The sequence below is a fragment of the Cervus canadensis genome, chromosome Y, assembly GCF_019320065.1.
Source record: "Cervus canadensis isolate Bull #8, Minnesota chromosome Y, ASM1932006v1, whole genome shotgun sequence".
Taxonomy (NCBI): Eukaryota; Metazoa; Chordata; class Mammalia; order Artiodactyla; family Cervidae; genus Cervus; species Cervus canadensis.
In genome coordinates this window covers 5,423,022-5,449,520 of record NC_057420.1, presented here as the reverse complement: position 1 = coordinate 5,449,520, position 26,499 = coordinate 5,423,022, and positions in this window count along the sequence as shown.

Genomic DNA, 26,499 nt, shown 5'->3' with positions numbered 1-26,499 from the left:
GCTTTTGCTTGTCTGTAAAGCTTTTGATTTTTCCTTCATGTTTGAAAGAGATCTTTGCTGGGTACAGTAAACTGGGTTGTAGGTATTTCTCTTTCATGACTTTAAGTATGTCCTGCCATTCCCTTCTACCTTGAAGAGCTTCTATTGGAAGATCAGCTGTTATCCTTCTGGGAATCCCCTTGTGTGTTATTTGTTGTTTTTCTATTGCTGATTTTAGTATTTGTTCTCTGTGTTTGAGCTTGATTAATTTGATTAATATGTGCCTTGGGGTGTTTTGCCTTCAGTTTATCCTGTTTGGGACTCTCTGGGTTTCTCGGACTTGGGTGGATATTTTCTTCCACATTTTAGGGAGGTTGTCAACTATTATCTCCCCAAGTATTTTCTCATGGTCTTTCTTTTTGTCTTCTTCTTCTGGAACACCAATGATTCGAATAGTGGGGCATTTGACATTGTTCCAGAGGTCTCTGAGGTTGTCCTCATTTATTTTAATTCTTTTTTTCTTTTCTTTCCTCTGCTTCATTTATTTCCACCAATCTATCTCCCACCTCACTTATCCTATCTTCTGCCTCAGTTATTCTACTTTTGGACCCCTCCTGAGTGTTTTTGATCTCAGTTATTGCATTATTCACTATTGATTGACTCTTTTTTTTTTATTATTTCTAGGTCTTGTTAAACATTTCTTGCATCTTCTCAATCCTTGTCTCCAGGCTATTTATCTATAACTTTATTTTGTTTTCAAGATTTTGGATCATTTTTACTATCATGATTCTGAATTTTTGTTCAGGTAGACTCCCTATCTCCTCCTCTTCTGTTTGGCTTGGTGGGCATTTATCATGTTCCTTTACCTGCTGAATATTTCTCTGCCTTTTCATCTTATTTAGATGCTATGTTAAGGATGGCCTTTCTGTATGCTGGAAGTTTGTGGTTTCCTCTTTATTGTGGAGGTTCCTCCCTGTGGGTGGGGTTGGAAGAGTGGCTTGTTAAGGTTTCCTTTTTAGAGAAGCTTGCATTGGTGTTCTAGTGGGTGGAGCTGGATCTCTTCTCTCTGGAGTGCAATGAAGTGTCCAGTAGTAGTTTTGAGGTTTCTATGGGTTTGGTGTGATTTTTGGCCACCTCTTTTCATGCTTAGGGTTTGTTCCTGTGCTGTTGTAGAATTAGCTTGATATGTCTTGCTCTGAAACTTGTTGGCTCTTGTTTGTAGCTTGGTTTCAGTGTAGGTATGGAGGCTTTTGGATGAGCTCTTGTCGATTAATGTTCTCTGGAGTCAGGAGTTCTCTGGTGGTCTCAAGTTTCTTATTTAAGCTTCCTGCCTCTGACTCTTAGTCTTATTCTTACAGTAGCCTCAAGACTTCTCCATCCATACCACACTGATGATAAAACATCCAGGTTAATGATGAAAAGATTCTCCACCATGAGAGAAATCCAGAGAGGTTTGCACAGTTACATGGAGAAGAGAAGAGGGAGGAGGGAGACAGAGGAGATCAGGAGGAGAGGAAGGGGAACGAAATGGGGATAGAGAAACTAGCGAATAATCAATTCTATATGTGCTCTCCACAATCTGAAACACTCAGAGAGGTTCACAAAGTTACATAAAGAAAAAAAGAGGGAGGATGAGGACAGGGGTGACAGGAGGAGAAGAGAAGGATTCAAAAGGAGAGAGACAAATCTAGCCAGTAGTCCATTCCCTAAGTGTTCTCCACAGACCAGAACAAACAAAGATCTTCATAGAGTTGGGTAGAGAAGACAAGGGTGAGGGAGAAAATAGAGGTGACCTAGGAGAGAAAAAAGAGAGTCAAAAGGGGGAGGGGGTAATCAAGACAGTAACCACACTCCTAAGTAAATAATAATAATAATAATAATAATAATCCAATCCCAAAGAAGGCAGTGCCAAAGAATTCTCGAACTACCACACAACTGCACTCAGCTCACACGCTAGTAAAGTAATGCTTAAAATTCTCCAAGCGAGGCTTCAGCAATACATGAACTGTGAACTTGCAGATGTTCAAGCTAGTTTTAGAAAAGGCGGAGGGACCAGAAATAAAATTGGCAACATCTGCTGCCAAAGCCTTTCACTGTGTGGATCACAATACACTGTGGAAAACTCTGAAAGATGGGAATACCAGACCACCTAACCTGCCTCTTGAGAAACCTGTATGCAGATCAGGAAGCAATGATTAGAACTGGACACGGAACAACAGACTGGTTCCAAATAGGAAAAGGAGTATGTCAAGGCTGTCTATTGTCACCCTGCTTATTTAAATTATATGCAAAGTACATCATGAGAAAGGCTGGGCTGGAGAAAGCACAAGCTGGAATCAAGATTGCTGGGAAAAATATCAATAACTTCAGATATGCAGACGAATCACCCTCATGGCAGTAAGTGAAGAGGAACTAAAGAGCCTCTTGATGAAAATGAAAGAGGAGAATGAAAAACTTGGCTTAAAGATCAACATTCAGAAAAAAGATCATAGCATATGGCCCCATCACTTCATGGCAAATAGATGGGGAAACAGTGGCTGACTTTATTTTTCTGGGCTCCAAAATCACTGCAGATGGTGACTGCAGCCAAGAAATTAAAAGATGCTTACTTCTTGAAAGGAACGTTATGACCAACCTAGACAGCGTATTTCAAAGCAGAGCTATGACTTTGTTAACAAAGGCCCATCTAGTCAAGGCCATGATTTTTCCAGTAGTCATATATGGATGTAAAACTTGGACTATAAAGAATGTGGAGCACCAAAGAGTTGATGCTTTGAACTGGGAGTTCCTTGAGAGTCCCTTGGACTGCAAGGAGATCCAAGCAGTACATCCTAAAGGAGATCAGGCCTGAATATTCATTAGAAGGACTGATGCTGAAGCTGAAACTCCAATACTTTGGCCACCTTATGCGAAAAGCTGACTCATTTGAAAAGACCCTGATGCTGGGGAAGATAGAGGGCAGGAGGAGAAGCAGACAACATAATATGAGATGGTTGGGTAGCATCACCAACTCAATGGACATGGGTTTGGGTGAACTCCAGAAGTTGGTGATGGACAGGGAGGCCTGGCATGCTGCAGTTCATGGGGTCACAGAGTCGAACACCGCTGAGCGACTGAACTGAACTGAAGTAAAACTAGTTACTGAAGATTGGATTCTTAAAGGTTCAGAATTGATAACAAATACCATAAAGCAAAGATAAAAAATATGGACTAGAGGTTAGACTCTCAAAAATACAATATTTAAAAAACAAAACGATATCACAAAAATTATAAAATATATGTATGAAAAGTGCTTTAAAAATAGGGTCTTTTTTTTTTTTTTGCAAGGTGATACTAGGTTATAAAAATGAAAAATAAAGGTGTAATAAAGAACGTAAAAATAATAAAATAATGACAATAATAAAATATATCTAGGAATTTCTATGGACTTTTTTGTGGGCAGTGTGGAATCAGTCCAGTTTCAGATAGTTCCTTGTTTCAACTCATACTTCTTCTCAAGGTCTGTAGGCCCCTTCCAATGTAGTTGGTTCTAACTACAGGGTTTTAATCTGTTCCATGTGTCTTTTCCAAAGTGGTCCACTCTGTTTATTTTGGCTTTCTCTATTTGCAAGTCTCTTCAGTGTCTAATTTCTGCCCTGACACAAGTGGGTGAAAGTGGTCAGTTATTTAGGCACACTTATTCAGTTGTGGGGAGGGAGGAATACTGCAAACAAATATCACTAGTATGTGTGGGGAGTGCTTGCAGTGTTTGGGTCACGCTGGGTTTGTCCCCACTCACAGTGTGTGAGCTTTCCTGTTCTACACTGCTCAGGCTCCAGGTCGCTCTGCAGAACTGTCTAAAGTGGACCCTGGGTTGCATGCACTTCCCAGGTTTAAGCTGCTCTTGTTCAGATTCTCAGGTATTCCACAAAGGCACAGAATCAGTTGGGCCTATATTTTGTGTCCTTCCAAGGTCTGAGCAGCTCAGTCGACCAGGTGCTTAGCGAATGCACTTTCCCCACGTGGGCATTGTGACTTATCACTTCCCCAGTCCCAGCCCCTCAGTTTCCTGGGTGCGCAGTGGGAGCACCATCTCAGGTGTGGTGCGTGTCTCCTCTGGAGAGCTGATCTCTGACTGGGACACTCCTGGTGGATGTTAGCCATCCAGGATCCCAGGAAGACTTGGTTAGCAACTGGGAGCCTGTTCACAATGGTGGAGGATGCCATTTCTGCAGCTAAGATTGCCCTCACCCTCCACCTGTGGCTGTCGCCCACCTATGTCTCTGCCTCCAATGAGGGGAGGACTGGTCTACAGCTGGCTAGCTCCCCTCTGGTATTCACTGAGTCCTTTGTTCTGTGAGAAGACCAAGTTTTACCTTATAGCTTTTCACAGGAAAGTTCTTTCTCTCCCTCCCTCTGTCTCTCTCTCTCTCTCTTTTCTTCCCCTCTCTGGCTATTGAATGGTTGGGGTTGCTATATTATGTTAACTCTCTCAGAATGTCCTCAGGGCATTCAGGCCCAGCCCTTACCCTAAGCAATGCAGACCTCACATGCTAGTGGCAGACTTGAGTGTCTCTTCTAGTTCTCCACTTGGAGTTGCATTTAGGCACCTAATCTGTGGATTTTTTTCCTCCCAGATATGTTGCCCTCTGAGTTTCCAAAACTCCATATAGACCCACCAGTGATAGGGTTTCCCAGTGTTTGGAAACTTCTCCTTCACAACTCCCTCCCTGGGATGGGTCTTCATCCCTAACTCTTCTGCCTCTCTTTTTATCTTTTATATTTTGTCCTACCTCCTTTTGAAGAGAATGGTCTGCTTTTCTGGATGTCTTCTTTCCTCTGCCAGCATTCCAAAGTTGTTTTGTGGAATTTGTTCAGCGTTCAAATGATTTTTCCATGAGTTTGTGGGGGAGAAAGTGGCCTCCCCATCCTATTCCTCTGCCATCTTAGGACCACCTCCTTTTCCTGACTTACTTTATTCTCTATAATAGGCTCCAGTTTTATCACATTATTAGGACTGATTCTAATGTGTTCTTCTTAATACCTGAGTACTATTCCATTGTGTATATGTACCACAGCTTTCTTAACCATTCATCTGCCAATGAACATCTAGCCTGCTTCCATGTCCTACCTATTGTAAATAGTGCTGTGATGAACATTGAGGTACATGTGTGTATGCCCAGCAGCAGGATTGCTGGGTCATATGGCAGTTCTATTTCCGGTTTTTCAAGGAATCTCCACACTATTCTCCATAGTGGCTGTACTAGTTTGCTTTCGCATCAACAGTGTAAGAGGGTTCCCATTTCTCTGCACCCTCTCCAGCATTTATTGTTTGTAGATTTTTTGATAGCAGCCATTCAGACTGGCGTTTGATGGTACCTCATTGTGATTTTGATTTGCATTTCAACATTACTTATTATCAGAGAAATGCAAAACAAGATTTTTATCAGTTGTTCTGACCCTGTTATTAGAGTTAATCTGAGTACTATTTGATCTGTTAAGTGAAAGTGAAAGTGTTAGTTACTCAGTCATGTCTTATTCTTTGCAACTGTATGAATTGATTGTAACCACCATCACCACCCAGGCACCAATGTCCATTGTCCATTGGGGAACAGGCAAGAATACTGAAATGCTTTACCAGTCCCTTCTCCAGGGGATCTTCCCAACCCAGAGGATTGAACCCGGATCTCCTACATTGTAGGCAAATTCTTTACCAGCTGAGCCACCAGGAAAGCCCACTTTTGGTTTATATTTTAACTATAATACTATGATTACAGAATGGATACATGAGTTTTTTTGACACAAAATGGCCATGATATTCTATAGATCTCAGAGAAAGTGAGTTAAAATGAAATTTATTTTTCTTTTGAAACTGCAAAACTAGTACTTTTTTTCATGTAAAATTTAAAATAACTAGCTTGTTTTAAAATCCTGCCTAGGAGAAGTTAACCTTTTCCATGTCCTTGAGAAACAGGTAACCTTACCTGAGCATTCAGTCCTGGGTTAATTAGCAAAATTTTAAGCCAAAAAAGGAAGGCTATCAAGAGACATTTTAAATCTCAAGCAGAAACTATGAGATATCTGTCAGTCGGGGTGTGTGTATATGATTTAGTGTGTGTCGTTGTCTTTTGATAATATTGTTGAGGTTAATTTGTAAATGAGCTTTAGTTTAACTTGCCTAAAGAAAAAGAAGCACTTACATATCAAGCAATTTCAAAAGAAATTAACCTAAATGAACTTCAGGTTCACATGAACTGAGAAATATTCAATATTAAATATCTCATATTAATGTTTGTTCACAAATCTAATTAAGACATGTCTAGAGTCTTCAACATTGCATAATATGTTTTTGTACCTAGCTTTAATGTAGGCTAGATTTGTCAACAATGAAAGTAAATGAGTGGAAAAAAATTAAAGAAAGAAAATGTAAATGAGATAGGAGATTTTAGATAAAGTCTATTAAAAATAATTATGTTTTGGGAGTGTCTGTCTAAAATAGTCTCTCCAGATTTGGATAACTTGAATTTCTAGGGTTGTGCTAAATTAAGTGATAGAAATTTGTTAAACTGCTAGGTCATTTGTTAAACAGTGAGGTCATTTCCAATTAAAATTAGATTTTGAAGCATTAATTACTAAAAACTAACTTCCTCTTATAGAGGAACTAAAGAGATTTTGAACTATTAATGAACATGCTTGGTACAATCTTTAGATGTTCTCTATAAGGAAAGAAACATTTTTAGAAATTATCACTGGTATTTATGTTAATGGATCTACAGAATACTGATATAAAGGACAGCTCATTGTTGATTAAGGAAGTAGGATGTATGTTGCTAGTTTTTTGGTTTTTTTGTGTTTTTTTTTTTTTTTTTTTAAGTATAAGAAATGAAATTACATTATGCTTAGGGAAAAAATGGTAGGTCTTACAAGTGGTTGTTACAGGATGGGAGAATAAAATAGTGGGTATAGAAAGCAATGGAGAAAATGAGACTGATGGATGGAAAGTGGACCCCATGAAAAGAGTTTTGTACATAATACAAGTCTTCTTGAGATGCTGAACTGCCTTTGATAAAGGATCTTAAGGTTTCCTGAGAGGGTTACAAGCAAGAAGCCCAGGGGTCTCCAAATGGAGGAAATAGGCTGCAAGTGTCAGATATTTCCACCTCTCTTAAGCAGCAGGAGGAAACACACTAGTGATATTTTCTTTCCTTCTCTATACAAATTTAAAAGGAGGTTTTTTCTTAAAATACTGTGTTGCCATAATGACACCCAGTTTCACCTGAGATTAACTATTCTCTAACTTTGAGTTAACAAATGCATTTTTCTTCTGGAAATATTTGTCTTAAGCTATGTTAATGTACTGTGTATTTACCCCAAACTCTTTCTTCAAGTCTGGTCCACCTAATGGCTCAGAACTTACTTGACAAATCAGCATGTAAAACTCAGACATTGTTCCCCAATCTATGTAAACGAAGCTATTTATATGATAATCTGCCCTTCTACAAGATTCAAGTCAATCATTTTATGGCCCGAGATGAATTGTCTGGTGCCAAGATTATCCCAAATACATCTTATGGATGAGGGGCCGGGAGCCATTCTGAGCTTTTAATAAAAATAATTGAAAATAAAATAAAATAAAAAAACTCATTACTTTCTTTCATTAACAGACCGCTAGTGACTATATAACATCCAGCTGAACACTAGCAGAGGTGTACTGTTTCAGCCCCCTTCTGATGCCTATTTCGGAAGCTTTCTCTATCTCATTTATACTTTAATAAAACTTTATTACACAAAAGCTCTGAGCCATCAAACCTTGTCTCTAGCACCGGATTGAGTTCTTTTCCTCTGGAGGCCAAGAAACCCGGTGTCTTTTCGTGGGTCAACAACAGCCTTTCATTTTCATTGTTTGGTTTTTTGTTTTTTTGTTTTTGTTTTGTTTTTGTTTTTTTTTTTACCTCTAAATTGATCTAGTCCATGTTTACAGTTGAAATCTATTGGTACTTGGGCTAAGTGAATACCTGTTGGTGCACAGTGACCTATAAGATCCTATCTGACTGAATGTTAAAAACTTTTTTGATAATTCTGACAAACCTCCTAAAATTACATTCTAACGAAATTCTTTTGATCTCTAGCTGATTTTTGAAGTGTCCATTGGGCCCTGAGGTTTCTCAAAGAGAGATATTAAATTACCTAGGTCCATTTGACATGTTAAGTTACATAAGAAGTATTGTTGGAGGAGTGATAAATTTCAGGTTATATTGTATGGTGGATGTGACTAATATAGATATCCTAAAACCTATGTGGATTTCCTGAAGATTTGACATGTTCTGATAAAATCTTGTCAATTATAATTCTAGTTATCATATTAAAGTGTTACATGTCACAGCAATATTCAAGTTGCTTTATCAGTTGCAAAACAGTCAGATTTTAAACATGACTTCTGTGGTTTCACTCTGATGCCTTTGGGAGAATTACTGCTACTTCTTCAAGATTTATGGAAAAGCCTTTCTAAGACAGACCAGATAAATTTTGTTATTAAGACTAAGCTTGTACAAGACTAGAATTTTACTTTCTCTCTCTGATAAGGAAACAAAGCTTTCTGAGAATTCAGTGTTTGATAACAGACTGTGAAACTTTTTGCCATAATGTTATTTATATTTGTTTTTAAAAATCTTTTGTTGACTTGGTAAAGTAAGTAAGTATTATTTCACAATAAGTTAAGGAGATTATGATACTTGTGAAGCTCATTCTGTTTCTACAAAATTAATCCCTCACTGCCAGACTACTGCTATTTGCATGTCCTTAAAATGTGGCAACTGTCTACTCCTAAATTGGAGAATATAAAATGGGTAAGCAATAGACATAAATCAGTCAGGGCTATGAGAAATTCAAGATGGACACTAGGCCTTCCCCAAGTTCCCTATCAAACCTCATTTTTATCTGATGGGATAGAGATCCTGGCTGCAGGGTTTATGCCCTCACAATGTAAAATGTTAATATTTCACAGCACATTAAATTCCAGTTTTGTTACTCACTTCTCCACTAGTTCCTTGTTGATATATTATATTGTTAAAAATTTAATGAAGTTGTTAAAAAGGCACTCTAAGTTTGTTCCTATATGTTATACAAGTAGCCAGTCTTTGGATAAAAGTTAGATACTCCATGATGTACAACAAGGGGATTAACACCTACATATATTAATTCAACTAACCAAGTTAGAAGTCCTGGGGATATAATGGACTATACCTAATGAAAGTTCTTCACTTAAACTCTTACTCGTGATGTTACTACTAACTGTTAGTTATATTATGTTCTATATGACCTATTTTAGAAAATTGTTGTCTCTTACATTACCAAGTATGTGACTAATTCACTGAGCCTGGTAGGCTACAGTCCACAGGATCCCAAAGAGTGAGATACCAGTGAAGTGACTGAGCATACATGCAACAAACAAATAAAATGTATTTAGGTTTCTCTGGAGCCTCTAACAGTAAAGAATCAACCTGCAGTGCAGGAGACCTGGACACTATATCTCAGTTAGGAAGAGTACCTGGAAAAAGGAAAATGTCAGCCCACTGGAGTATTCTTGCCTGAAGAATTCCATGGACAGAGGAGTCTGGAGGGTTATAGTCCATGGGGTCACAAAAGTTGGACATAAATGGCCAACTAACAAGTCTATAGAATGTGTGTCAAAACTACAGAGCCTGACTCTAAGCACACATGCCACAACTACTGAAATTGCATTATGGAGCACACATCCTGCCACTACTAGAACATGTTCTAGTGTACTTTTGTCACAGTCACTAAACTTTCACACTGGAGCACTTGGACCCATGATCTAGAACAAGAGTTCTACAGCTACTGAACTGGCACTAGAGGTCCCACCTCAAGCCACAACTAAGCCCATATTCTAGTATATATGTATTGCAATTACTGAGCTTACACTCCAGAGGACATGTACAGAGACAACTGAGGCTACATTCCTGAGCACTCACCCTGCCACTACTGACCCTGCACTGTAGAGCAGGCATTCCACAAATACTGAGCAGAACTTTGGGCCATGCATACCATCACTACCAGAACCACATTATAGAACAGGTATAACACTAGTACTAACTTTTCAGTCTGAAACACATGCTCCCAGAATAGTGAGCCTATGCTATAGAGCACCTATGCCTCAACTTCTGATCTTCCTTTTTAGAACACATGTCCTGCCACTTATGAGACTGTGATCAGAGTGTGTGTGCCACAGTTCCTGTGTTTGCACTTTGAGATTCTTGTCTGACCCTACCGACCCCCTCACTCTAGAGTAAACATGCCACAATTACTGAGCTTCCACTCTAAAGTATGAATTCATAAGCTACTAAACTACTAACTTGCATTCTAGCTCAGCTATGCTGCAATTATTCAGCTTACTATTGAGCTCCCACCACGAAGCATGCCTCCCACCACTATAAAACCCACATCTTGCCACTACTTAGCCCATAGACTAGACTCATGTTCCACCAATCTTGAGCCTGCATTGAAGAGCAAATGTGATACTCTTAGAACTTGCACACTGCTGCACTTAATAGTCACTACTGAACCCATGTGATAGAGAAGTCCTGAGGCAAATAATGAGCTTTCACTCTGGAACCCATGACCTGCCACAATGAGCACAAATTCTTAAGCAGGCATGCCATAACTACTCAGTTTACACTGGTTCTCATTTCTTGGCACTAGTGACACAAGGATCTACAGCAGGTGTTCATACCTATTGAACTTATACTCTAGAGCACACATCCTGCCACTAATGAACCACACTCTAATGTTTATATGCTACAACTACTAAGTTTGCACTCTGGAGTTCACACCCTACCACTACTGAACTTACATTTATTAGCTTGCATCAAACACTACAGAGACTCAAGTCTCAGCAAGCACACACCCACTATTGAGCTTACACCCTGAGCATAATTATCACCCCTACTAATTCCATGTTCCAGAGCATTCATCTAACCACAATCAGCCCAAGTTCAAGACCAGGAGTACCACAACTAATGATCTTGCACTCTGAATATTGATCTCACCTCTCTTGAGCTAGCATTCTAGAGGACATGTGTTGCAGCTACTGAGCTTGCACTCCAGAACATACAAGCCATTCTACTGAGCCCTCTTTTTGGAACACACCTCTCACCTCTACACTGCTGATACTCTAAACCATAACTAGTGAGTGTGAACAAGGGAGTACAAATCCCACCACTACTGAAACTGTGTTCTGGAGCATACATTCCATAAATGCTGGGCAGCATCTGAAGCATATGTACCCTGACTACCTCTAGAACAGGCATACCACAACTACTGACATTGACCTATAGATGGCACTTCCCTGTAATACTGAGTCCACGCTCAAGAGAACTTGTGCTGCAAGGTCTGAGCTTGCACTCTGAAGCACATGAGGCCACTAATGAATGGCACTCTACTGAATGGGACACAAATATTAATTTTTTGCTATAGAACACACAACCACAACTACAGAACTTGAATATGGGGTCAGGATCCCTGCCTCTACTGAGCCTATGCTCTAAGCATATGTTCCAAAATTAGTGATCTTGTACTCTGGATCAAATGTCCCAAGCATACTGAGCCCCTGTTCTAGAACATACATCATGGCACTACTTAGTCCACATTCTAAAGTCTAGTTATGCTACTGTTGAGCTTATGTTTTACAGCAGACCTGCTACAACTGCTGAGTTTGCACCCTGCAGCAAATTTCCTGCCACTACTGAACTCATGCTTTGGAGCAGGGGTGCCACCTTCTGAGTTTGCATTCTGGAGCAGAGTTCCTGACAATACTGACCCCAACCCCTAGCACATGTGGGCACACTTCTGAGTTTGCACTCAGAAGCATGCATCCTCCCACTACTGAGCTTGTATTCAAGACCATGTACCATAGCACTACTGAGGAGCCACTCTAGAGTTCAGCTATTGCAAACTGAAGCACAAGTCCTACTGCTAGTGACCCTGTGCTCTAGGGCATCTGTATCTCAAGTAATGAGACTGCACTCTGGAGCAAACTTCCTAAGGGTATTATATCCCAGTTCTATAACATGCATCTTGTCAATACTGAGCCTAATTCCTAGCACTAGCCTGCTGCAACTACTAAGCAGGCACTCTGAAATAATCGTCTCATCACTACAGAGTCAATAATTTAGACTATAATTTCTTCCTTCAACTATAGAGCATATACTCGGAAATATACATCCTGTCATTACTGAGCCCATGGTCTGGAGTTGTGACGTCACAAGTACTGAACTTACACTATGGAACACATGCCTTGTAACCACTGAGCCAATGCTCTAGTTCATATATCACATAAATATTGAGGCCCTGCTCTAGACTAGGCATGCCACCATCACTGATCTTGGGCTTTGGATCAGTGTTCCTGCCCCACTGTTTCTGTGCTATAAAGCCCAGGTGCCACAATCTGTGGGCTATCACTCTGAAGCGTGCATCTTCCGCCACTGAGGCAGAGTTGTAGAGGTCACATCTCATCACTATTGAGGCCACACTCTACAAAAGGCATGTCACTACTAATGATCTTGAATTCTGGATCACAAGACCCAAAATTAAGTGTCTGCCATACTGATGACACTAGCCACAGCTACTAATCTTGCACTTGAGATGGATTCTACCACTTTTTTTTTTTTCAGGTTACTATTTTTTTATTGTAAATATACTTTACAAGGAGAATATATTACATTGGCTAGTACACTAATTTGAATAATTGCTGCAAAGTAATTCTAAATATAATGAGTTAATTAGAGCTGAACTAGTTACATCATAGGGACTTAAATTTTGTGGGTAAATTCAAATTCCTATGTCAAACATAATTGATAATTTTAAATAAAAAAATTTTTATAAACATATTCTAACAAACATAATCTTATAGTAAATCATATACTCTCAAGGTTACAAGTCAAAAGTTCTCAGAATGGCTATTAAAATACACAATTCTATTTTAATGTAACAGAAAAGTCTTTACTATTTTTTTTTAATTTATTTATTTATTTATTTATTTTTTCAGTGGGTTTTGTCATACATTGACATGAATCAGCAATAGATTTACACGCATTCTACCACTTTTCTTGAAAGAAAGTTTTCTTGAAAGAAAACTTTCTTTCAAGAAGGGATTTCACAGCTACTTAACTTGCATTATAACGCATTTGCCCCTACTGAGCCCACATTCTACAGCACACATTCACAGCTAAAGAGCATATACTCTAGAGTTTAGTCTGCCACTATGGATCTCATGTTCTAGTGCATTCATTTGCATCTACTGAGCTTACAAGTTTAAGCAAGAATCCTGCTGGTAATGAGCCCACACTCTAAAGTCCACATGCAAAAATTCCAAGTTTGCACTCAGAAGCATGCTTCCCACAACTGCTGAGGTTTTGTTCAATAGCACATGTTGTGGCAGTCTCAGACCATGCTATTAAGCAGGTGCACCATGACTACTGAGCTTGTACTCTGGAGCACACATCTCACCACTATTGAGCCCAATATCCCTATGGGCTTCCCCAGTGGCTCAATGAATAATTTACCTGGAGGGCAGGCAATGTGGGTTTGATTCTTGTACCCGTGCTCTAGTTCGAGTGGTCTGCAGTTAGTGAGCAACACGCAGGAACATGCATTCCATTACTATTAAGACTTCACTCTAGAGTAGGCCTCCTGGAACTACTGAGCACCAAAGCCCAAACTACTAACTTGTGCTCTGGAGCATGCATCCAGAAAACATTGATTCTACACTCTAGAGTATGTACGCCACAACTATTGAGATACCTCTCTGGAGCAAGCCTCTGGTCAAAACTGAGCCTGCACGTCAGACCACACCTTCTGTAACTACTAATATTGAACTCTGAAACACATGTCCCTTCACTATTGAGCCTAATCTATAAAGTCCATTTCCACAACTAAAGAGCTTGTGCTTGGGAGCACACATCTTGCCACACTGAGCCCAAGTTCTATAGCATGTTTCTGCCAATACTGAGGTCTCTTCCAGAGCACGTGTGCCATAACTACTGATCCTCGACTCTGGAACACATGTCCCGCAAGTAAATGCCTGTGGTATAGAGAATACTTCCTGTAGCTACTAAGTTTGCACTCTGGAGCATATGTTCTTACAGCATTGATACCACACACTAGAGCAGGAATTCTGCAACTACTGAGACTGCACTATAGGTCCTGCCAGCAGAATTATTGAGTTTGTATTCTAGAACATGTGGGCTGCAGCTAAGAATACGCAATCTGGAACTCATGTCTTGCAACTACTGACCCATGTTCCACTCCACCCATTGGCAACTGCTGTGCTTACACTCAAGCACATTACTGCCACTAAAGAGTCCACACTCTGCTGCTTACATGCCAGAAATAACAAGCTTGCACTCTAGAATGTTTCCTACCACTGATCTGAATCCCATAAAGCACATTGAGGTCTTATTGGACCCCACTTTCTTGAGCTGGTTGTTTAAAACGACTTACTTTGTACTCTGGAGCATGTGTCCCAACTATACTGAGCTCACCTTCTATAGTAAGCATTTTGTCACTACTGGGCTAGTGCTTTAAACACCCTTTCTGCATCTACTGAGTTTGGACCTTGGATAAACTGTCCTGACAGTACTGAGCCTGTGCATCTACAAGTACATGCGAGTACATGCATTTTGCATTACTGAGCCTGCATTCTATACCAAGTGAGCCACTTTTAAAGCTTGCACTCTGGGGAAAGCATACTGCCACTCCTGAGCCTTTGTTTGAGGGCACACATGCTCCTACTACTGAGCTTGCACTGTGGAATACACATGCTGCCACTACTGAACTTATACTGTAGTGCACTTGTCTCATAACTACTCATCTTCAGCTCTAAAGTAGGCAAGTTCCCACTACTGAGCTTGCAGTTTCAAACATGCATTCACCACCCCACCTCCAACACTGCACTCTAGAACTCATGTGGCCCAGAGATTGACCTTGCTTTCTGGAGCACATATCCCACAACTACAAATCCCTTATTCTAGAGCATATATTCAACCAATGAAAGACCACACTCTAGAGCAGTAATGACTCAAGAACTGAGTGTGTCACTTGAAGCACACATCCTGCCACTACTGTGACCACATCTCAAACATGTGTGACACCACCACTGAATATGCAGTCTGGAGTATGGATACTGACACAACTGAACTTTGCACTACAGCAAGCATGCACAATTACTTAGTTTGCACTGTAGAGAAAATACATTACCACCAATGTGATAGCATTTTTTAAGTTAATTTATATTTTATTGAAAGATAATTGTTTCACAGAATTTTTCTGTTGTCTGTCAAACCTCAATATGAATCAGCCATAGGTATACATATATCCCCTCCCTTTTGAATCTCCCTCCCATCTCCCTCCCCACCGCACCCCTCTAGGTTGATACAGAGTCCCTGGTTTGAGTTTTCTGAGCCATACAGCAAATTCCTATTGGCTATCTCTTTTAATATGGTAATGTAAGTTTTCATGTTACTCTTTCCATACATCTCACCCTCTCCTCCCCTCTCCCCATGTCCATAATTCTATTCTCTGTGTCTCTTTCTCCATTGTTGCCCTGTAAATAAATTATTCAGTATCATTTTTCTAGATTCTAAATATATATGTTAGAATATGGTATTTATCTTTCTCTTTCTGCCTCACTTCACTCTGTATAATAGGTTCTAGGTTCATCCACCTCATTAGAACAGACTCAAATGTGTTCCTTTTTATGGCTGAGTAATATTCCATTGTGGATCTATACCACAATTTCTTTATCCATCTGTTGATGCACATCTAGGTTGCTTCCATGTTCTAGCTATTGTAAATGGTGCTGCAATGAACAATGGGATACATTTGTCTCTTTCAGTTTTGGTTTCCTCAGGGTATATGCTTAGGAGTGGGATTGCTGAGTCATAGGGAAGCTTATTCCTAGTTTTTTAAGGAATCTCCATACTGTCTTCCATAATGGCTGTATCAAATTACATCCCCACCATCAATTCAACAGTGTTACCTTTTCTCCACACGGTTTCCAATATTTATCATTTGTAGATACAAAAATGTATCATTTTTGATGATGGCCATTCTGATCGGTGTGAGGTGATATCTCACTGTAGTTTTGATTTGTGTTTCTCTAATAAAGAGCAACGGTTAGCATCTTTTCATGTTTGTTAGCCATCTGTATGTCTTCTTTGGAGAAATGTCTGTTTAGGTCTTTTTCTCACTTTTTGATTGGCTTGTATGTTTTTCTGGGGTTGAGTTGTATGAGCTGTTTAGAAGTTAATCTTTTGTCAGATGTTTAATTTGCTGTTACTTTCTCCAATTCTGAAGGTTGTCTTTTCACCTTGCTTATAGTTTCCTTTGTTGTGCAAAAGCTTTTAAGTTTAATCAGGACCCACTTGTTTACTTTTGTTTTATTTCTGTTACTCTAGGAGGTAGGTGATAGAGGATCTTGCTTCGATTTATGCCATAGACTGTTCTGCCTCTGTTTTTCTCTAAGAGTTTTATAGTTTCTGGTGTTAGATTTAGGTCCTTAATCTATTTTGAGCTTATCTTTGTGTATGGTGTTACAAAGTGTTCTAATTTCTTTTTTTTCACATGTGACTGTCCAGTTGTCACTGGGGGGACTTCCCTGGTGGCTCAGACAGTAAAGTGTCTTCTTATAATGTGGGAGACCCAGATTCGATCCCTGGGTCGGGTAGATCCCCTGAAGAAGGAAATAGCAACCCACTCCAATACTCTTGTCTGGAAAATCCCAAGGACAGAAGAACATGATAGGCTACAGTCCATAGGGTTGCAAAGAATCACACATGACTGAATGACTTCACTCACTCACACATAATTGTCCAGTTTTCCCAACACTATTTATTGCCCTATTTTATATTCTTGCCTCCTTTGTCAAAAATAAGGTACCCTTTGGTGTATGGGTTTATTTCTGTCTTTTCTATCTGTTCCATTGGTCTATATTTCTGTTTTTGTGCCAGTACCATACTGTCTTGATGACCGTAGATTTGTAGTATAACCTGAAGTCAGGAAGCTTGATTCCTCCAGCTCCATTTTTCTTTCTCAAGACTCCTTGCAGTCTGTGTTTCCATATGAATTTTGATTTTTTTTTTTGTTCTAATTCTTTGAAAAATGCCACTGGTAATTTGATAGGGCTTGCATTGAACCTGTAGACTGCATTTGGAAGTGTAGTCATTTTCACAATATTGATTCTTCCTACCCAGGAACGTGGGATATCTCTCCATCTGTTTATGTCATCTTTGATTTCTTTCATGAGTGTCATAATTTTCTATGCACTGTTCTTTCATCTATTTGGTTAGTTTATCCCTAGATATTTAAATATTTCTGTTGCAGTGGTGAATAGGATTGATTCCTTAATTGCTCTTTCTGAATTTTTCATCATCAATGTATAGAAATGCAAGTGATTTCTCTGTATTGATTTTGTATCCTGAAACCTTGCTAAATTCACTGATTTGCTGTAGTAATTTTCTGATACTATCTTTAGGGCTTACTATGTACAGTATCAAGTTGTCTACAAACAGTGAGAGCTTTATATCTTCTTTTCTCATCTGGATTTCTCTTATTTCTTTTTCTTCTCTGATTACTGTAGCTATAACTTCCAGAACTATGTTGAATAATAGTGGCAAAAGTGGACACCCTTGTCTTGTTCCTGATCTTACTGGGGATATTTTCAGTTTTTCACCATTGAGGATAAAATGTGCTAGCCTTTTATAGGATGCCTCATTTTGTGCCTGTGCTCTAAAGCCCACATGTCATAAATAATGAGTGTGCATTCTGGAACATGTATCCCAACCCTACTTGTTCAAAATTTAGAAGAAGATTGCTGCAATTATGAAACTTGCACACTGGAACATACATTCTGACACTATCGAGTCACATTATCAACCTGACCTGTCACAACTATTGAAACTGCACTGTAAAGCCTGCCTGCCATGACTACTGAGCCTGCATTCTAGTGAGAGCCTGTCTCAACTACTGATCATACACCACACTCTGCAATTCAGTTCCAGCCACTATTAAACCCACATTCTAGAGTCATGTTCCACCACTATTGAGGTTTCACTCTAGAGCACATGGCTCCATTATTGAGTCTATGCTCTACAGTGGCTGTGCCACAGGTAATCAGGATTTGTCCTGGAGAATGCATCCAAACACTAGTGAACCAACATTCAACAGTCTTACTCCTCCACGACTAAGCCCACACTCCAAAGCAAACATCACACAACTATTTAGACCATACTATAAAGGAGATGAGCTGCAAAAATTGAGCATACAATCCAGAGTATATGCTACTAGATCCCAAGTTCTAGAGCATGTGTCCAGCCAATAAATAATAAGCCTAAGCTTTATAGCAGTTGTGTTGCATCTACTGAACTTCCACTATGGAGCAAACATTGCACTACTATGGACCCTGTGTCTTGCCAGTACTTCACCTATGTACTAAAGTGGCATTCTACTACACTCTAGCCAGCACTCTAGAGCAAGTGAGCTAATATTAGACCTTGCACACTGCAGCTTTTGATGCTGCTAGTGAACCCATGTTCTAGAGATGATCTACTGCAAATAATGAGGCTGAACTCTGGTATCCATGTTCTGCCACTACTGAGCATGTATTCTATAGCAAACATGCCACAAGCACTTTCTCTCTGGGTGTCTTGGCTTTCCTGACATCATGATTTAAAGCAGGCAATTGTACCTTCTGAATTTGCAATTTGGAGTAAACATCCAGTCACTAATGAACTGATGCCCTAGAGTTTGTGTGCTGCAAGTATGAAACTTCCACTCTGTAGCATGCATCCTAACAATACTGAATTTAGGTTTTATAAGTATTACAGTAGTATTGAGACCCAACACTCAAGCAAAGATGCACCAACTACTGAGTTTTCAGTCTGAAGCTCAGTATTCAGTTCAGTTCAGTTCAGTCTCTCAGTCATGTCTGACTCTTTTCGACCCCATGAATCGCAGCACGCCAGGCCTCCCTGTCCATCACAAACCCCCAGAGCCTACTCAAACTCATGCTCATCGAGTCAGTGATGCCATCCAGCCATCTCATCCTCTGTCATCCCCTTCTCCTCCTGCCCCCAATCCCTCCCAGTATCAGGGTCTTTTCCAATGAGTCAACCCTTCACATGCGGTGGCCAAAGTATTGGAGTTTCAGCTTCAGCATCAGTCCTTCCATGAATACCCAGGACTCTCCTTCAGAATTCTCCACAGTTTATCATGATCCACACAGTCGAAGGCTTTGACATAGTCAATAAAGCAGAAATAGATGTTTTTCTGGAACGCTCTTGCTTTTTTGATGATCCAGTGGATATTGGAAATTTGATCTCTGGTTCCTTTGCCTTTTCTAAAACCAGCTTGAACATCTGGAAGTTCTTGGTTCACATATTCCTGAAGCCTGACTTTTAGAATCTTGGGCATTACTTTACTAGTATGTGAGATGAGCAATTGTGTGGTAGTTTGAGCATTCTTTGGGATTGCCTTTCTTAGGGATTGGAATGAAAATGGACCTTTTCCAGTCCTGTGTCCACTGCTGAGTTTTCCAAATTTGTTGGCATATTGAGTGCAGCACTTTCACAGCATCATCTTTCAGGATTTGAACTAGCTCAACTGGAATTCCATCACCTCCACTAGCTTTTTGTAGTGATGCTTTCTAAGGCCCACTGACTTCACATTCCAGGATGTCTGGCTCTAGGTGAGTGATCACATCATTGCGATTATCTGGGTCATGAAGATCCTTTCTGTACAATTCTTCTGTGTATACTTGCCACCTCTTCTTAATATCTTCTATTTCTGTTAGGTCCATACCACTTCTGTCCTTTATTGAGCCCGTTTTTTCATGAAATGTTCCCTTGGTATCCTAATTTTCTTGAAGAGATCTCTAGTCTTTCCAATTCTGTTGTTTTCCTCTATTTCTTTGCATTGATCACTGAGGAAGGCTTTCTTATCTCTCCTGGCTATTCTTTAGAACTCTGCATTCAAATGGGAATATCTTTCCTTTTCTCCTTTGCTTTTCGCTACTCTTCGTTTCATAGCTATTTGTAAGACCTCCTCAGACAACCATTTTGCCTTTTTGCATTTCTTTTCCATGGGGATGGTCTTGATCCCTGTCTCCTGTACAATGTCACGAACCTCTGTCCATAGGTCATCAGGCTCTATGTCTATCAGATCTAGTCCCGTAAATCTATTTCTCACTTCCACTGTATATTCATAAGGAATTGATTTAGGCCATACCTGAATGGTCTAGTGGTTATACTTACCTTCTTCAGTTTAAGTCTGAATTTGGCAATAAGGAGTTCATAATCTGAGCCACAGTCAGCTCCTGGTCTTGTTTTTGCTGACTGTATAGAGTTCTCCATCTTTGACTTCAAAGAATATAATCAATCTGATTTCAGTGCTGACCATCTGGTGATGTCTACGTGTACAGTCATCTCTTGTGTTGTTGGAAGAGGGTGTTTGCTATGACCAGTGTGTTCTCTTGGCAAAACTCTATTAGCCTTTGTCCTGTCCATTATGTACTCCAAGGCCAAACTTGCCTGTTACTCCAGGTGTTTCTTGACTTTCTACTTTTACATTCCAGTCCCCTATAATGAAAAGGACATCTTTTTTGGGTGTTAGTTCTAAAAGGTTTTGTAGGTCTTCCTAGAACCGTTCAGCTTCAGCTTCTTCACCATTACTGGTTGGGGCATAGGCTTGGATTACCATGATATTGAACAGTTTGCCTTGGATATGAACAGAGATAATTCTGTCGTTTTTGAGCTTGCATCCAAGTACTGCATTTCAGACTCTTTTGTTGGCAGTGATGGCTACTCCATTTGTTCTAAGGGATTCCTGCCCACAGTACTAGGTATAATGGTCATCTGAGTTAAATTCACCCATTCCATTCCATTTTAGTTCGCTGATTCCTAGAACGTCAATATTCACTCTTGCCATCTCCTGTTTGACCACTTCCAATTTGCTTTGATTCATGGACCTAACATTCCAGGTTCCTATGCAATATTGCTCTTTACAGCATCGGACCTTGCTTCTATCACCAGTCCCATCCACAACTGGGTATTGTTTTTGCTTTGGCTCCATCCCTTCATTCTTTCTGGAGTTATTTCTCCACTGATCTCCAGTAGCATATTGTGCACCTACCGATCTGGGGAGTTCCTCTTTCAGTATCCTATCATTTTGCCTTCTCATACTGTTCATGGGGTTCTCAAGGAAAGAATACTGAAGTGGTTTGCCATTCCCTTCTCCAATGGACCACATTCTGTCAGACCTTTCCACCATGACCCGGCTGTCTTGGGTGGCCCCACACAGTATGGCTTCATTTCATTGAGATAGACAAGACTGTGGCCCTGTGATCAGATTGGCTAGTTTTCTGTAATTATGGTTTTAGTTTGTCTGCCCTCTGATGCCCTCTCACAACACCTACCGTCTTACTTCGGTTTCTCTTACCTTGGCTATGGGGTATCTCTTAACCATTGCTCCAGCAAAGCGCAGCCACTGCTCCTTACCTTGGATGAGGGGTATCTTCTCACAGCCGCCCCTCCTGACCTTGAATGCTGAGTAGCTCCTCTCGGCCCTCCTGCTACTCTCTTATTCTAGAGCATACTTCCAGCCACACTTATCCCTTGCTTGAGAACAGGAGTAGTAATGAGTTTACACTATTGCAAACTTCTCATTGATTGCTTCTGATCTGAAGTACTAGTCCCACCTCTGCCGAGCCTGTATACCAGAGTAAGTGTGTTGCAACTACTGAGTTTGCCCTCCAGAGTGTACATGCTATTCTACTGAGTAGACTTTCCAGAATACACATCTCACCTCTATTCATCCTATACTCTAAAGCAGGCATGCTGCAACTATTGAGTTTGCACTTAGGAATGTGCATTCCACAAGCTACTGGGCTTGTGCTCTGCTATACTTTCCACAAATGCTGAGCAGCATCTGCAGCGTGCATTCTCTCACTAGTGGGACCATACATACGACATATATACAACAACTACTGAGGTTGCATCATAGAGAGCATAGCACTGAAATACAGAATCCATGCCCTAGAGCACTGGAGCTGCATTTCTGGCTTGCACTCTTAAGCACATATTCTGCCACTACTGAGGTTAGCACTCTACAGAACCCATGACACCATTTTTGACCCTGTAATCTATACCATATGACAACTACTGAGTTGTATACAGGATCAGGATTGCTCCCACTATGAGCCTGTACTTGAAGAATACACACCACAACTAGTGAAGTTGGACTCTGGATCAAATGTACTGAAGCAACTGAGACCTCCTTCTGGTACAAATGTCAGGTCATTACTGAGCCTGTGTTCTAGCTATTACTGAACCCAATTTCTAGAGCACACCTGTCACAACTATTGAGCTTACACTCTGGAGCAAGTGTCCTTCCACTCCTGGGATCATGCTTCGGAGCTAGTATGACACAAATACTGAGCTCGCATTCTGGAGCAGTATTGGAGTACTGGAGTAGGTTGCCATTGCCTCCCTGAGAAGCCTCTTTAGAGTCCACATATTGCAACTACTGTGCTTGAACTCTGGAACACAGGTCACACCACTAGTGAACTTATGCTCTAGGGCATCTGTACAACAAGCATTGAGATTACACTCTGGAACAAACATCCTGAGATTACCACAACCCAGTTATAAAACATGCATCTTGTCAATACTGTGCCTGATTCTCAGAGACAATCAGCCATAATTACTGAACTCGCACTATGAAATAATCATCCCACAAACACTAAGTCAACATTTTAGAGCATAAATGCTACAACTATTGGACAGGTACTCTGAAATATATGTCCTTCCAGTACTGAACCTGTGATCTGGAGCTATAGTGTCACAACTACTGAGCTAACATCATGGAACACATTCCTGGAACTTACTGAGTTAATATTTTCATTCATACATTTAATACACATTGAGCTCAACTCTAGAGTAAGCATGACCCAACTGAACTTTGACTTTGCAATACACATCTTGCCAAAACTCTTCCTGTGATATTAATGCCAGGTGCCATAATTATACAGCCTTCACTCTGGCGGTCACATCTTGCACTACTGAGCCTGAGTTGTAAAGGAAGCATCTAACCACTATTGATGTTACACTCTAAACCAGGATAGATCTTCAACACTGGAATACACATCATACTACTGAGTGCTACAATATGAAGGATACTTCTGCAACTACTCATCTTGCAGTCTGGAACACAAGTTCTCCCACTTTTGAGACTGCATATTAAAGGAGGTATATCACAGCTATTTAACTTGCATTATAGGGCCCACCTCCATTCATAGTACTTCAGGTTCTTTGTCTATCAGATCTAATCCCTTAAATCTATTTGTCACTTCCACTTTATAATCAAAAAATATTTCATTTAGGTCATACCTAAATGGTCTACAGGTTTTGCCTACTTTCTTCAATTTAAGTCTGAGTTTGGCAATAAGAAGCTCATGATCTGAGGCACAGTCAGCTCCCAGTCTTGTTTCTGCTAACTGTACAGAGCTTCTCCACCTTTGGCTGCAAAGAATATAATCAATCTGGTTTTGGTTTTGACCATCTGGTGATGCCCATGTGTACAGTCTTCTCTTGTGTTGTTGGAAGAGGGTGTTTGCTATGACCAGTGCATCCTCTTGGCAAAACTCTGTTAGCCTTTCCCCTGCTTCAATCTGTACTCCAAAGCCAAATTTGCCTGTTACTCCAGGTATTTCTTGACTTCTACTTTGGCATTCCAGTTTCCTATAATGAAAAGGACATCTTTTGGGGTTCTAGAAGGTTTTGTAGGTCTTCACTGAGCCTTTCAACTTCAACTTCTTCAGCATTACTGGTTGGGGCATAGACTTGGGTTAGTGATATTGAATGGTTTGCATTGGAAATGAACAGAGATCATTCTGTCATTTTTGAGACTGCATTCAAGTACGGCATTTTGGACTTTTTTTTTTTTTTTTTATGATGGCTATTTCACTTATTCTAAGGGATTCTTGTCCACAGTAGCAGATATAATGGTCATCTGAGTTACATTCACCCATTCCAGTACATTTTAGTTCACTGATTTCCAAAATGTCTGTGTTCACTCTGGCCATCTCCTGTTTGACCACTTCCAATTTGCCTTGATTCATGGACTTAACATTACAGGTTCCTATAAAATATTGCTCTTTAGAGCATCGGACTTTACTTCCATCACCAGTCACATCCACAACTGGGTGCTGTTTTTGCTTTGGCTCCATCTCTTCATTCTTTCTGGAGTTATTTCTCCACTGATCTCCAGTAACATATTGGACAACTACTGACCTGGGGAGTTCATCTTTCAGTGTACTATCTTTTTGCCTTTTCATACTATTATTGGGGTTCTCAAGGCACAAATACTGAGATGGTTTGCCATTTCCTTCTCCAGTGGACCACGTTGTGTCAGAACTCTCCACCATGACCTGTCCATTTTGGGTAGCCCTACATGGCATGCCTCATAGTTTCATTGAGTTAGACAAGACGGTGGTCCATGTGATCAGATTGGTTAGTTTTCTGTGATTGTGGTTTTCATTCTGTCTGCCCTCTGATGGAGAAGAATAAGAGGCTTATGGAAACTTTGTTATGGGAGAGACTAACTGAGGGAAAACTGGATCTTGTTATGATGGGCAGGGCCATGCTCAGGAACTCTTTAATCTAATTCTATGTTGATGACTGGGGCTGTGTTTCCTCTCTGTTATTTGAATTGAGACCAAAAAAATGGTGGAGGTAAAGAAGATAATAGGGACCTACTTCAAAAAACCCCATGCACACACTGCTGCACGCAGTGCTGCCAAACCTGCAGCAAGCCATTACCAAGCCAAGCTTCTGCTGGAGATGGCTGGACACTAACAGGAAAGTCTGGGTCAGCCCCTTGTAGGGTCACTGCTCTTTTCTCCTGGGTCCTGGTGCACACAAGGTTTTGTTTTATCAAAAAAGCTAAAGAGTTCCAGAAATACATCTATTTCTGCTTTATTGACTAGGCCAAAGCCTTTAATTGAGTAGATAACAACAAACTGTGGAAAATTATTAAAGAGATGGAAATACCAGACCACCTGATGTACCTCCTGAGAAATCTGTATTCAGGTCAAGAAGCAACGATTAGAACTGGCCATGGAACAACAGACTGGTTCCAAATAGGAAAAGGAGTACATCAAGGCTGTATATTGTCATCCTGCTTATTTAACTTATATACAGAGTACATCATGAAAAATGGTGGACTGGATGAAGCCCAAGCTGGAATCAAGAATGCTGGGAGAAATATCAATAACCTCAGATATACAGATGACACCACACTTATGGCAGAAAGTGAAGAAGAACTAATGACCCTCTTGATGGAAGTGAAAGAGGAGTGTGAAAAAGTTGGCTTGAAGCTCAACATTCAGAAAATTAAGATCATGGCATACAGTCCCATCACTTCATGGCAAATAGATGGGAAAACAGTGGCTGACTTTATTTTTCTGGGCTCCAAAATCACTGCAGATGGAAATTGCAGCCATGAAATTAAAAGACACTTACTCCTTGGATGGAAAGTTATGACCAACTTAGACAGCATATTAAAAAGCAGAGACATTACTTTGCCAACAAAGATCCATCTGGTCAAGGCTATGGTTTTTCCGGTGGTCATGTATGGATGTAAGAGTTGGACTGTGAAGAAAGCTGAGTGCTGAATAATTGATGCTTTTGAACTGTGGTGTTGGAGAAGATTCTTGAGAGTCCCTTGGACAGCAAGGAGATCCAAGAAGTCCATCCTAAAGGAAATTCAGTCCTGAATATTCATTGGAAGGGCTAATTCTTAAGCTGAAACTCCATTACTTTGGCCATCTGATGTGAAGAGCTGACTCATTTGAAAAGACCCTGATGCTGGGAATGATTGAAGGTGGGAGAAGAAGGGGATGACAGGATGAGACAATTTGATTGCATCACCGGTTTAATGGATATGAGTTTGAGTAAGCTCCATGAGTTGGTGATGGACAGGGAAGCCTGGGGTACTGCAGTCAATGGGACAGAGTGGTACATAAAAAGCGACTGAACTGAACTGATAGGGCCCACCAGTTGCCACTACAAAGCGTTCATACCAAAGCATGTGTCTCCACTAATGAGCTTGCAACACTCACGAGTGTTTTTGTCCTCTCTCTACTGAATCCTTATTCCTGTGCAACCATTTGTGTCTACTGAGCTTGCAATTTATTGAGCAAGCATCTTGCCATTAATGAGCCTTCTTCAACAGCCCACATGCTGAAACTTCCAAGCTTGCATTCTGAGCTTGTGTCCCATAGCACTTGTCTGACACCCTGCTCTTGATCAGGCTTTCTACAACTACTGAGCTTGCACTCAGGAGCACATATCTCACACTACTGAGCCCATCTTCTATATGGGTTTCCTCAGTGGCTCAGCAGGCTTCACAGTTGGCACTAATGATAAAAAAAAAAAAAAAAACAACAACAAAAAAAAAAAAAAAAAACTGTAT